The sequence below is a fragment of the Triturus cristatus genome, chromosome 2_1 (assembly GCF_964204655.1).
Source record: "Triturus cristatus chromosome 2_1, aTriCri1.1, whole genome shotgun sequence".
Lineage (NCBI taxonomy): Eukaryota > Metazoa > Chordata > Amphibia > Caudata > Salamandridae > Triturus > Triturus cristatus.
The window spans coordinates 458,956,870-458,972,228 of NC_140581.1; positions in this window are offsets into that span (position 1 = coordinate 458,956,870).

Sequence of the window (15,359 nt, forward strand, 5' to 3'; positions counted from 1 at the left end):
CATCTCTCGCCGCCCCCTCCATTCCCATCACCACCCTCCCAATTGCTCGGGTCCCTTCTGTCCGTGCTAGGCCACACCGTGTCTCCTTCGTGCCAGGCACCACACCCCCTGCCCCTGTCCCCCCTGCTGCCCTCACTGCCGAGTCTGTGGACATTCAGCGGCAGTTGCAAGTTAGGCAGACATCGATCCTGACTGTCCTCCATGGCCACACCAGACTGCTGACCCAGATGGTGTCGTACATTGAGGGCATGTCATCAGCGATGTCTGACCAACGGATGTTGCTGAGGTCCCTGGACTCGTCACTGACGGCAGTAGTGAGTCACCTGCAGCGCTGCCTCCCCCCCTACACCTACCCCATCCACAAGTCCCACACCCATGCCTGTCCCAAGCACACCAAGACACCAATACACACGCACCCCACCAGACACATGCAGCACACCACCACGTAAGGGCAAGCGCACACCACCGGACACGCACACTCAGGGGGAAGCAGGCACACCCACTGGGTCTGGGGCACACAGGCAGGCACGCAGCCACAGTCCTCGTCCACATGACTCACTCCCCAGTCCCTCCGATGTCACTCCCCTTGGCTCTCCTGCCCCAGATTCGAAGAAGGAGGCCTACTTTGCTGGGCTGGGCCTCAGCCCCACTAGTTCACCTGGCCGGAAACGGTCAAGGCACTCCACGGGTAGGGGAGTTAAGTCCCCCAGCCTGTCCACCACCTCCCCCAGTAGCGCTGCAACCCATCCCTCCGACCCCCCCCCCTCCTTGGGGCCTGTTGTTTCTCCGGGTGCAGGGGAGATGCTTGAAGAACTGGCAGAAGTGAGCAGCGCCGAGATCACCTCCAACTTTGGCGCTGCCCCACCCCCTGTGGTGGAGTTGTCCGTCCATGCACCCACCACACCTACCCTTCCCCCTCCTGTCCCTGCGGTGCCTGGTCCTTCCCCACATGATGCCCCCCCCAGTCGCTGAACCAGAGGTTTAGTATGTGCAGGCAAGCTGGGGGAGACGCGTGGCCATGTGTCCCCCACAAGGACTTCATATCTTCATATCTGGACTGGCCATTGGCCTTTGTACATAGTGTTCTTTACTGTATCTTATTTTTTCATGCTGAATAAAGCATTTTGTTTTCCGTTTTAAAAGTCTTGCATTTCATGTATTGATGTTGATGCTGAGGCTCCAGGAGTTGGGGTTGTGGGAATGTGTTATGTTTCATGGACATGTTGTAGTCTGCATCTCATGGGGTGGAACCTGGTATCTGCGTGCCCTCACAAGGTCTCTGCAAAGAATCTTTGGTCGTGTCTGCTCTTTGTGTTTGGAGACATTGTCCCTAGGAGTGTTCCTTCCTCTGTGGCACCTGACATCTCCCCTGCAGAGGGTTGCACAATTGTTGTGTTGCCCTGTGTCTACATTTCCTTTGTTGGTGATGGATCCCTTCAACTCTGGCCATGCCTGCTCAGCAATGTCTCCGGCTGCATCGTCTGTGCCATCCTTGGTACTAACTGTACTTGTGTATAGAGTATTTTGCCATGCCTTCATGGATAAATTGTCCCTTTTCCGCACAATGCATGTGTGTAATCCCAGCCTAGTACACATATGGTACTTGTTCTGCTGGGTATTTGAACACCTGACTCACAATTGTGGGCATTGTATCTGTGGGAACTCTACCCTATTCCTTCCATGACAGACAACATCTTGGTGGCTGGCCCAGCACCTGAACATTCCTATTAGTCCTGGGATGTGCGTGGCAGTGTGTGTTCTCTTTGGCTCTCTTAGTTTATTAGGCAGTGACATGACTATACAGTCTTGTGGCATGATCTCAGTGTGTGTATTGTGCTGCATCTGCCAGGGGTGGGTATGCATGTGTTATTTGTCCTCACACCCACATGTGGTGTGTCATGCAGTGGGGGAAAGACATCCAGCCTCCTGGGACTGGGGCACTGCTGTCAGTGATGTGTTGTTATGGCACTATCATCATTGTCCAAAGTTATGGATACGTACATACACCCATGGAGTTGTGGTCATCTGAAAATGATGTACACCCCCCATGTCTGTGTCCACTGTATTCCTCTGCACCCACCCATATATGTCTGTCCACTGCTGGAAATCCTCTGCACCCACCCCCATGTCTCTGTCCACTGCTGGGAGTGATGGGCACCCACCCCTCACATGTCCCTGTCCACTGCTGGTATTCCTCTGCACCCACCCCCATGTCTCTGTCCACTGCTGGGAGTCCTCTGCACCCACCCCCATGTCTCTGTCCACTGCTGGGAGTTCTCTGCACCCACCCCCATGTCTCTGTCTACTGCTGGAGTTGATATGCACCCACCCCCATGTCTCTGTCCACTGCTGGGAGTCCTCTGCACCCACCCCCATGTCTCTGTCCACTGCTGGGAGAACTCTGCACCCACCCCCATGTCTCTGTCCACTGCTGGGAGTCCTCTGCACCCACTCATATATGTCTGTCCACTGCTGGGAGTCCTCTGCGCCCACCCCCATGTCTCTGTCCACTGCTGGGAGTCCTCTGCACCCACCCCCATGTCTCTGTCCACTGCTGGGAGTGATGGGCACCCACCCCTCACATGTACCTGTCCACTGCTGGTATTCCTCTGCACCCACCCCCATGTCTGGGTCCACTGCTGGGAGTTCTCTGCACCCACCCCCATGTCTCTGTCCACTGCTGGGAGTCCTCTGCACCCACCCCCATGTCTCTGTCCACTGCTGGAGTTGATATGCACCCACCCCCATGTCTCGGTCCACTGCTGGGAGTCCTCTGCACCCGCCCCCATGTCTCTGTCCATTGCTGGGAGTCCTCTGCACCCACCCCCATGTCTCTGTCCACTGCTGGGAGTCCTCTGCACCCACTCATATATGTCAGTCCACTGCTGGGAGTCCTCTGCACCCACCCCCATGTCTCTGTCCACTGCTGGGAGTCCTCTGCACCCACCCCCATGTCTCTGTCCACTGCTGGGAGTCCTCTGCACCCACCCCCATGTATCTGTCTACTGCTGGGAGTCCTCTGCACCCACCCCCATGTCTCTGTCCACCGCTGGGAGTCCTCTGCACCCACCCCCATGTCTCTATCCACTGCTGGGAGTCCTCTGCACCCACCCCCATGTCTCTGTCCACTGCTGGGAGTCCTCTGCACCCACCCCCATGTCTCTGTCCACTGCTGGGAGTGATGGGCACCCACCCGTCACATGTCCCTGTCCACTGCTGGTATTCCTCTGCACCCACCCCCATGTCTGTGTCCACTGCTGGTATTCCTCTGCACCCACCCCCATGTCTCTGTCCACTGCTGGGAGTCCTCTGCACCCACCCCCATGTCTCTGTCCACTGCTGGGAGTGATGGGCACCCACCCCTCACATGTCCCTGTCCACTGCTGGTATTCCTCTGCACCCACCCCCATGTCTCTGTCCACTGCTGGGAGTCCTCTGCACCCACCCCCATGTCTCTGTCCACTGCTGGGAGTCCTCTGCACCCACCCCCATGTCTCTGTCCACTGCTGGAGTTGATATGCACCCACCCCCATGTCTCTGTCCACTGCTGGGAGTCCTCTGCACCCACCCCCATGTCTCTGTCCACTGCTGGGAGTCCTCTGCACCCACCCCCATGTCTCTGTCCACTGCTGGAGTTGATATGCACCCACCCCCATGTCTTTGTCCACTGCTGGAGTTGATATGCACCCACCCCGATGTCTCTGTCCACTGCTGGGATTCCTCTGCACCCACCCCCATGTCTCTGTCCACTGCTGGGAGTCCTCTGCACCCACCCCCATGTCTCTGTCCACTGCTGGAGGTGATATGCACCCACCCCCATGTCTCTGTCCACTGCTGGGAGTCCTCTGCACCCACTCATATATGTCTGTCCACTGCTGGGAGTCCTCTGCACCCACTCATATATGTCTGTCCACTGCTGGGAGTCCTCTGCACCCACCCCCATGTCTCTGTCCACTGCTGGGAGTCTTCTGCACCCACCCCCATGTCTCTGTCCACTGCTGGGAGTCCTCTGCACTCACCCCCATGTCTCTGTCCACTGCTGGAGTTGATATGCACCCACCCCCATGACTCTGTCCACTGCTGGGAGTCCTCTGCACCCACCCCCATGTCTCTGTCCACTGCTGGGAGTCCTCTGCACCCACCCCCATGTCTCTGTCCACTGCTGGGAGTGATGGGCACCCACCCCTCACATGTCCCTGTCCACTGCTGGTATTCCTCTGTACCCACCCCCATGTCTGTGTCCACTGCTGGTATTCCTCTGCAGCCACCCCCATGTATCTGTCCACTGCTGGGAGTCCTCTGCACCCACCCCCATGTCTCTGTCCACTGCTGGGAGTGATGGGCACCCACCCCTCACATATCCCTGTCCACTGCTGGTATTCCTCTGCACCCACCCCCATGTCTCTGTCCACTGCTGGGAGTCCTCTGCACCCACCCCCATGTCTCTGTCCACTGCTGGAGGTGATATGCACCCACCCCCATGTCTCTGTCCACTGCTGGGAGTCCTCTGCACCCACCCCCATGTCTCTGTCCACTGCTGGGAGTCCTCTGCACCTACCCCCATCTCTCTGTCCACTGCTGGGAGTCCTCTGCACCCACCCGCATGTCTCTGTCCACTGCTGGAGTTGATATGCACCCACCCCCATGTCTCTGTCCACTGCTGGGAGTCCTCTGCACCCACCCCCATGTCTCTGTTCACTGCTGGGAGTCCTCTGCACCCACCCCCATGTCTCTGTCCACTGCTGGGAGTCCTCTGCACCCACTCATATATGTCTGTCCACTGCTGGGAGTCCTCTGCACCCACCCCCATGTCTTTGTCCACTGCTGGGAGTCCTCTGCACCCACCCCCATGTCTCTGTCCACTGCTGGGAGTCCTCTGCACCCACCCCCATGTCTCTGTCCACTGCTGGGAGTGATGGGCACCCACCCCTCACATGTCCCTGTCCACTGCTGGTATTCCTCTGCACCCACCCCCATGTCTGTGTCCACTGCTGGGAGTCCTCTGAACCCACCCCCATGTCTCTGTCCACTGCTGGAGTTGATATGCACCCACCCCCATGTCTCTGTCCACTGCTGGGAGTCCTCTGCACCCACCCCCATGTCTCTGTCCACTGCTGGGTGTCCTCTGCACCCACTCATATATGTCTGTCCACTGCTGGGAGTCCTCTGCACCCACCCCCATGTCTCTATCCACTGCTGGGAGTCCTCTGCACCCACCCCCATGTCTCTGTCCACTGCTGGGAGTCCTCTGCACCCACCCCCATGTCTCTGTCCACTGCTGGGAGTCCTCTGCACCCACCCCTATGTCTCTGTCCACTGCTGGGAGCCCTCTGCACCCACCCCTATGTCTCTGTCCACTGCTGGAGTTGATATGCACCCACCCCCATGTCTCTGTCCACTGCTGGGAGTCCTCTGCACCCACCCCCATGTCTCTGTCCACTGCTGGGAGTCCTCTGCACCCACCCCCATGTCTCTGTCCACTGCTGGGAGTCCTCTGCACCCATTCATATATGTCTGTCCACTGCTGGGAGTCCTCTGCAACCACTCATATATGTCTGTCCACTGCTGGGAGTCCTCTGCACCCACCCCCATGTCTCTGTCCACTGCTGGGAGTCCTCTGCACCCACCCCCATGTCTCTGTCCACTGCTGGGAGTCCTCTGCACCCACCCCCATGTCTCTGTCCACTGCTGGAGCTGATATGCACCCACCCCCATGTCTCTGTCCACTGCTGGGAGTCCTCTGCACCCACTCATATATGTCTGTCCACTGCTGGGAGTCCTCTGCACCCACCCCCATGTCTCTGTCCACTGCTGGGAGTCCTCTGCACCCACCCCCATGTCTCTGTCCACTGCTGGGAGTCCTCTGCACCCACCCCCATGTCTCTGTCCACTGCTAGGAGTGATGGGCACCCACCCCTCACATGTCCCTGTCCACTGCTGGTATTCCTCTGCACCCACCCCCATGTTTCTGTCCACTGCTGGGAGTCCTCTGCACCCACCCCCATGTCTCTGTCCACTGCTGGGAGTCCTCTGCACCCACCCCCATGTCTCTGTCCACTGCTGGAGTTGATATGCACCCACCCCCATGTCTCTGTCCACTGCTGGGAGTCCTCTGCACCCACCCCCATGTCTCTGTCCACTGCTGGGAGTTCTCTGCACCCACCCCCATGTCTCTGTCCACTGATGGGAGTCCTCTGCACCCACCCCCATGTCTCTGTCCACTGCTGGGAGTCCTCTGCACCCACCCCCATGTCTCTGTCCACTGCTGGAGTTGATATGCACCCACCCCCATGTCTCTGTCCACTGCTGGGAGTCCTCTGCACCCACCCCCATGTCTCTGTCCACTGCTGGGAGTGATGGGCACACACCCCTCACATGTCCCTGTCCACTGCTGGTATTCCTCTGCACCCACTCACCCACCCACTTGCGCCCTTGCTGTGGTACACCGTTGTCCTGGGCATACACCACCCCCAATTTACAGCTGATGTGCTGCACCAAGCCGTACACCTACATCCGTGGCATGTTTACGCCATGGATTCATCATGTAATGGGGCTGTAGGGGAACATGTGGTACGGCCCGTACCCATGCTCTGGGGGTGTGGGTACGGGCCGTACCACCATAGTGGTGGTGACGTAGGGGTACGCGTGGTACGGCCCGTACCCACGCTCCCCAGAGCGTGGGTACGGGCCGTACCACCATTGTGGCGGTGACGTAGGGGTACGCGTGGTACGGCCCCTACCCACGCTCTGGGGGGGCGTGGGTAGGGGCCGTACCACCATTGTGGTGGTGATGTAGGGCTACGCGTGGTACAGCCCGTACCCACACCCCCCAGAGCGTGGGTACGGGCCGCACCACCATTGTGGCGGTGACGTAGGGGTACGCGTGGTACGGCCCGTACCCACGCTCTGGGGAGCGTGGGTACAGGCCGTACCACCATTGTGGCGGTGACGTTGGGGTACGCGTGGTACGGCCCGTACCCACGCTCTGGGGGCGTGGGTACGGTCCGTACCACCATTGTAGTGGTGATGTAGGGGTACGCGTGTACGGACCGTACCCACGCTCTGAGGGGCGTGGGTACTGTCCGTACCACCATTGTAGTGGTGATGTAGGGGTACGCGTGTACGGACCGTACCCACGCTCTGAGGGGCATGGGTACGTCCCGTACCACCATTGTGGTGGTGACGGGTACGCGTCGACTTCCGTTGTGGCGGGACGTGGGATTGGTGGGCACGCCCCCCGAAGTGACCAGACCATGGAGGTAATTAATGTGCCGGATATATTTGTTTTTTGTGGGGTGTGGGTTATGTTTCATGCCCCTTGCACCCCCCTCCTTTGCCCCTAGGGGTTGTTCTGACCTTCTGCGGCGTCTGCGTCGGTTTCTAAACACGAGGTCGTAGGCTATGAGGGCCGGGATGACGCGTAGGTTGGGGTCCATCGCTGTCCGTCGCGTACCGGTGCTCCTTCTTCGCGTCGTCCTCAATTTCCCGGCAGTTTTTGGCTCCCGTAAAAAATGCTACTTGTGGAGTGACGTAGGCACGAATCGTACTTGCTGGTCCGTAAAACGCTGCCTGACTCCATCCGGACGTCGCATATGCGCCGTCCAGAATCAGATTTGTATGTATTTTTTTGCCGGTCGGTCTTTTGTACGACTCGTACGGAAATTGAATTTCTGTGCGAATCGTACTTGCTAGTTTGTTTTTCCTGGGTGCGGGTCGGACAGACCAAACGCTCTGTAAGACCATTTATACCCGGGTTTTACAGGATCGGAATCGGCACCATAGTAATCCTTTTGCAAAATCATCAAATTCAATTATTTTATATTTCCATCCTTTCCTCGTAAATAAGACGATTCACTTTGTTCACTGTATGTCTGATCCCAGACGGTCTTTCTGGGTTTGCAATTATATTGATACATTACTGTGAAAGTGTTGCTGAATCAAGAGAGAGTCCTTTGTCTTTGAGCATAAGAAAGAAACTTCAGGTAAAGTTCTCACAGCGTTAAAGTGACTACTTCAGCTAGATTCAGATTTTCGAACAAGGAAAGAAAAGCATCTGAGGCCTACATGAAAATTTGCTGAATCATTACCACGTTATGATTAAAAGCACACATTAATATTAATAGCTTTTCGTTCCAGTGTGTCACAAGCCTGCTACAAGCCCGCAACATCGGATTGCCGGTTTCTTTCCCGGTCCTGGTCCCGTGAGGGGGACCAGACTACATCTCCCAGCAGCCTACGCGGTGCGCATGCCACCAACGTTGAGGAGAGTGCCCGGAGGCACTCAAATAGCAGCCATGGCTCCCGCAGAGCGGGACGCATGCGGTTGTGCCTGGGCCATGCCCGGGCTTAGGGCGGGCCCGTCTGCACCCGTCCGAGGCTGGGCTGGGCCACATTTCTTGGCCTTTAAAATCTGAAGTCAAGCACATTGGTAAGAAGGCAAATCATCCTTTTATTTGTTGGATTGGAGTGCTTTGGAGAAATAGGGAAAATAAAATTAGCTACAAGGAAGGGGAAGCCCATTGGTAAAACTGTACCTATTACAAATTACCTGAAAAGTGCCATGGGAATCATAAACAGTGAAATTGTACAAGTAGAAGAGCAATTGGCAGCTACTAAGATGGCCCTGAATGTTGCCCAAAGGGAGGCTAAGACAACCACGGAGAATTATGATAGTGAAAACTATTTAGGCTCCGAGATTGAGGAACAAGATCTTAGAAATTGTAGCGGCAGGAGTGTTAGTCCAAAGGACAATAGCCCCAATATCCCTAAGTTAGATCCTCCATCTAAACCAGGTCCTTGTGTATTAACAACTCCTCTGGAAATTTCTACGGCATCGTATGTACCTGATTTGACTTCTCCATCTGCCAAAAGGTGTAAACAGCATATAGCACCTGCGAAGACTAGTCTCCAGAAAACGAAACAAAAAAAAGTGAAAAGTACAAAACAGGATGGAATGGGGATGGGTCATGGGGAGCCATCGTCTTATATGCAACGTATCGACACCCTTTTCAAAAAATTACATGGGAAAATTGATACTATTGAAAGGCGTGTCATGACTGAAATAAAACTAGTGCAAAAAGACATAACCCAATTAATGGAGCTGATTGCAGACTTACGGCATGAAACCGTCCCTAAAATATGACCAGAAAATATGTTTAGTAGAAATTATGACAAGAAATTACAATCCGACCAAAGTCAAGTAGTCGAAACAGAGATGGTTGATACTGATAAATTATCTGTAAAACAAATAGAGGGAATATCTGGCACATCTGGCATATCTAGATCATGCTCCGTTGCTAAAGGGACGAATGGCAGCTCACGAAATTGTTCCAAACATAAATTAGCAACTGAGGGCTACCAACATCCCAAGAAGCATCAGGGTGTTTTTCTTAGTTTGCCCCCTCAGGCTACCCCCTATGTTATTGTTTTAAAGAATGTGCCTAAATTGCCTGATAATTACATAGAACCTTGGGAATCGTTGAAAAATCATGTCGTACATTGGCTTTCCACTAATACTAGTTGTAGCACTAGGCTTTTATCCCAGGAAAAAATAATGTTAAGAGGAGTGAGTTGGGTGGGTAATATGGATAAGTCTTGTGACGGGGACTTGTGAAGGGGACTGTGTCATTGTAAACTTTCATCATCCTGAAATGGTGGGCTGTTTATTTGAAGAAGTTTTAGCAAAACATAGTTGGCCATGCGATCGTCCAAATGCTTCCATTACTGCAGTACCTCTTGGGTATTTCTTTAGACCTAGAATCGAGCAACCCTACCCAATCAGTAGAGCTCAACATAGTACTGTTAATGAAATGATACCATCTATGCCGAACAGGTTTGCTCCCCTATGAAGCTGTAGTGAGGTCGATTGACTGAGTCAAAAAGTAGTACAAATGGACGACAGTAACATTACGAGCAGGTTTTTGAGTACCCCAATAGATACAGCTTGTGTAGGAGCACCACAATTGAATGAAGGTAACCCTTTTACTTCCCCTATTACTATTGAGGTAGCACCAGTAGAAGTTACGCTACCAGGCGTTTGCATTGACCCCACGCTTTCCAGTGGCCTCATCGGCATTGATCCAACTAGTTGTTCGGTGAAACAATTAATCATGTGATGCATAAATATAATTTAGAAGTCATGAAGCTGGGTGTCCACAATGGAGTCCACGTTGAATATACATATGAGGGGACCAGATCGTGCTCATGTGTTGATCATTTCTTAATATCAAGGAATAGCAGGCCTTTTATTGATGAATGTTTTATACAGCATAGTCTGCTTAGTGATCATTATCCCCTCATGCTAATGTTGAACTCCAGTTTATATCACAATGTAAAGGCACATGTCTCTGCAGCTGATATTAGAACACAAGGTGAAAATGGGATTTCTATTAAGTGGACAGGTGTCAATCCTATGACTTTCATGTAAAAAAATACTGGTAAAAAACTACCATTATATAAAAGTGTGCTTGGACAAACTTTCCAGTAATATTGATACCGTTATGGCTTTTCAAAACATTTCTGTAGAAATCTATAAAGATTTGAAACTTAAAAATAAGAATAAGAAAATAGGGATTTTTGCCCATGGTGGTTCAACCAACAATGTTCTAAAATAAATAGAGATCTGAAGGAAGCTTTAAAAGTCAAACCTAGGAATGGGGAAAAAATTTGCATTCTCCGGAAATGTTACAAGCAAGCCCTAAATGTAAGAAAAACGGAAATTAGGGAGAATGCATGGGACAGTCTGATCCAAGCAGCTGAGACAAAGAACTCCATCCTATTTTGGAAAACTATAGATCAACCCCTGTTTAAAGATACCTCATCTGCTAGGGTGGATACGGTAGTGACGCCAGAAGACTGGCTAATCCACAAAATATTTTTAATCCCACACAACAAATCACCAAAACGGATGGAAATCGCAATATTTTCTTAATAAAAAATAGTAAGATAGAATCCATCACTGTAGATGAGATTAAAATTGCCTTACTTAACAGTGCAAGTGGGAAGGCTGCTAGTCCGGACGGGGTCCCCATAGACATTTTTAAGCATAATGTTGATTTTTTGGTCTCCTATTTTAGTCAATCTTTTTAATGCAATTACTGATGGGGCGCTACCCGCAACTTGGGTTGAAAGTGTGATTGTCCCTATTTTTCAAAAAGGCGACAGAGGTAGCGCAAAATGCTACCATCCTATTTCCCTTCTCGATTCCACATTTAAACTTATGGACAGAATTTTGTTAGCCAGATTAGAATGCAGGGTCAAAGATAAAAACATCCTAACTGAAGCCCAGTATGGTTTCAGGAGGGGTATCGAAACGGTCGAGCAGTGCGTTAACCTCAAATTGCTTATAGGGAAATACACTCTTTGTTTTGTTGACCTCTCTAGCGCGTTCGATTTGGTAAACCATACTAAGTTATGGCAAACGCTGGTAGGGATGGGCGCCCCACATGATATTATTAGTCTTTTATCACAGATATATGTTCACCTAACTTCAAAGATACGATATGGCCAGAACTGGGAATGCACTATGCACTTTAGAGTAACCTGAAGGATTAGACAAGGTTGCGTCCTTGCTCCCCTTTTATTTTTGCTATATAGCAATGGTATTGATTTTTTACTGCAGAGTTTGAAAGCTGATGCTCGTATTGTTGGCAAGCGCGTAACCCCAATTTTTTGTGTATGCTGACGATGCAGTCCTGATTTCTAGGACTGCCAATGGCCTTCATCTCCTGATAGACAATTTTACAAATTTTATGACTGATAAAGATCTATCGATAAATTTGACTAAGACCTTAGTCATGACGTGTGGGAAAAGTAAAACTAAGAGCAGAACCCACTACGTTGAGGGAGTACCCATTGAAAAGGACATCTACATTTATTTTCTTATCTGGGGTTACTTTTTAATTGTAAAGGTACATGGAGCACACATATCAATTCGTGCAAATTGAAATTTTTGAGGACAAGCAAGGCTATTTTTAGATTCTCACAAAAAATAGGCAATAAGCCAGTATGAGAAATGTTAAAATTATATGGGAGTAAGTGTATAACAGGGGTATGTTATGGCGGAGCACTATGGGGTATGGCAGACACTTCCCCATTACAAACACTGGAAAATAAATATCTAAGAAGGGTGTTATCGGTTCCTAATTCCACGGCTACCTTTATTGTCCATAGCGAGACAGATGTACCATACCTTAGTGACCTGATCAGCATGGCTGCCCTTATATTGTGATATTGATATTGGACTAAGGATGAAACACATTTTACTAAGGATATAATACGAGATTGCCTCACACTTACACAAAATACCATGGCTACAATATATTCATAGTCTTTTAATTGAGTGTAATATGGCAATTGATTTTAAGGACCCCACGATTATCCAGATTTATAGTAAGGGGGAGTTAAAAAGGAGACTTCTCAAATCTAGGGAAAAAATGAGGGAAGTCATGACGAGTACAAAACCGTGTTAGATCCTACTGTGAAGGGCCATTTTTGCTGGGTACCCAGCCATATCTTAATTTTTATTAGAAATGTTCAACATAGATTTTATTTGATAAGACTAAGGCTGAGTACGCTCCACTATGAGATAGCATTCCCTAGGATGGGTAAGTGGAGCACAAATTTACCTAAGTGCCCGTGGGATGGTAAATCCTCCCAAAGCACTTTGCCTTTTTTATTGTTTTGCAACTTTTATAGGGATATCAGGAAATCCATTTTACACCCACTTTTTATTGTCAATAGATTGCACTCCTATAAAACCGCCTTTTATCAAATTCGTAATTTGGAAAATGTATCGATATGTAATGCGGTTATTGTTTTTATTCAATTGCCCATCAAGCGAAGAAAGGATCTTTTATATCTGGAATCTTTGAATTATGAAATTGAATAGACTGCATATTTTAATATTTGGGAATGCGATCCTTTTTAAAAAATTACTGTATGCTCTTCATTTTTTATTGCCCCATGTGAAGATACGCAAAATTGATAGGTATGTTGTATTTATATTAACGTGGAAAATGTGTCTAAAGTGAACTAATTAGAGTGAAAATGTTCATAGGAGAATGTATTATTGGGAAATGTAATTATTATTGTAAAATTTCTGATGAATTGATTTTTTTTGTTTTGTAGAATGCTTTTATGGATATATATCTATAAACCAAATAAAGCTTGTTTTGATTTGATTTGAATATAAGTATTTCAATTTTCTTAGTTAATTCAATCATTCTTCTTTTTCTAGAAGTTACATGTATGTCAATATTTGGTCTTACCAAAAATTATTTGCATGTTTATGATTTTCAAATCAAAATTGTTTACATTTTCAATCTCAAGTGCACGTTTTTATCACTCAATATTAGAATAAGCTGCAAGCTTTCATACTATCTGTCATTGCTTAATTAAGCATTTTAATCATTTCTGGTGCTGTATTTCATGGACATCATTTCCTTTTGACACCTCTTAAAAGATATTGTCATTACAATTTCAGTCTTAATTATGTTTAGTTTCTCAAGTCACATGATAACATGCATAGGTAAATAATATATGTTTCTCTGTTTGTTTAAATTTTCACATTTCCATGTTTCAATACACTTCTGCATGCTTTTATGATGCAGTATGAAATCTCACGTATTTTGTTTCAACCGTTTTACACAAAATCTCTTTTGATGGTGAGAATTGATAGAAGCAACCGTTATTTAGCGTTTACGCCCATCAATTCCCCCTTTGAGCCATCACACAATCTTATCTTATCATCTGTTCTTATTCTGATGTCACATTAGAATGCAGTTGTGTTAATTTGTTTCAGTCTCACCTGTTCCACATTTTTCATGTCATCATAGAAGCCACTTTTCCTGTCTTCTAATTCAATTTCAACTCTATTTATTTTCTGCCCTCTAGTTTCTTTAGAACCTCCTTTATGTTTACAATGTCGGTACATTAGTATTATTACTAATAAGCCAATAGCAATTGTTATTATTGGTGGTAATATTTTTCCCACAAAGCTTTTTCCCAGTGCTGCAAACCAATTTCCCACAAAAGAAAATCCCTTCCAAATCTTCTCCAGAGCACGATCTACTTTTAGATCAGTTAGTTCATTTCCTAAGTTAGTCATATTGATTATATATCCCTTCAAATCCTTACTTTTGTCCGGGATAGAAGTCCAACATCGTTGAACCCTTCGGCATGCGACAGATTCTGCCTTCCTTTACTAAGAGTACATCTAAAGCAAGTCGGTTTTGTAAAACCATCGATCTAATAGCAACCATTTCCGTGTCAATTACTAAACATTCACCAGCCGTATCTGTCGATAATGGATCTACTACTGTTAATAATTTTTGTATTTTGTGTGATTTCAATATTTCCCCAACTGACGGTATTATCGCTCCAAAAATAGCCCCAATAATTTCAGCAGCACTTATTCCTCTTCTAAAGCGGGCAGGTTTTCTTTCATTAATTCCATTGTGTTCATTCACATGATACATTTTTGGAAAAGCATTCACATATAGCAACACCATACCAATATTTGGGCAATTTATAATAAGCATTTTTCCCACACACAAAATACACTCCTGGAAATACTGGTTCCAAACCCATATATTTCACCAACACATTTTCGATCCCACTATACTGTTTGAATTCCTGCAAAAGTCTCTTGTAGTATGCATGTACTGATTCTTTTAGCTCTTGGGTAGTCCTATCTATTTTGACCCAATTTGTTTCTTTCAGCAAAATTTTCCCTTTCAAATATGTAATAACCTGATTGGATTTTTTCATCACCTCTGCTGATGGCGTACCTGTTTTTGGATCTCTAGCATATTCTGTCTTTGGCCAATCAACAGCAGTCTTACATTCCACCCATAAATCTGTAGGGACCACAATATCAAACAAAGCATCTAAATCTTTCAACAAAACTTTTGAAACCATCATAAATCTTTCCACTGCTTATACCACTCAACTGGTTTCTCCCTTAACCTCAGGAAATCATTTGTAAAGGATTGAAAGATTGGCCAACTCCCTAAGGCGACTTGGACTCGAGCGTGCACAGCAATTATATGTAACCAGTATATTGACGTTTTGTTCAAGAGTGTATTTTATTTTATCTCTTGCTTTATCTTAATGCTTTTTGTGTATGTTTGCACCAACATTACATATCACATTTTAAATCAAACAAAACTTTTCAGAAAAATAATTTTTTTAAACAATTATGAGCATGCAACATGTATATTGAATTCAATGAAAACACTGACCTCAGGGTGCTCACTGCGGGTGTGATGCAGAATGTAGACGTAAGAAGAAATATGTCCTAAATGTTATTGAAGACAAATGGAGGGCAGATATTCCAATAATCTGTAGAATGTATGAAA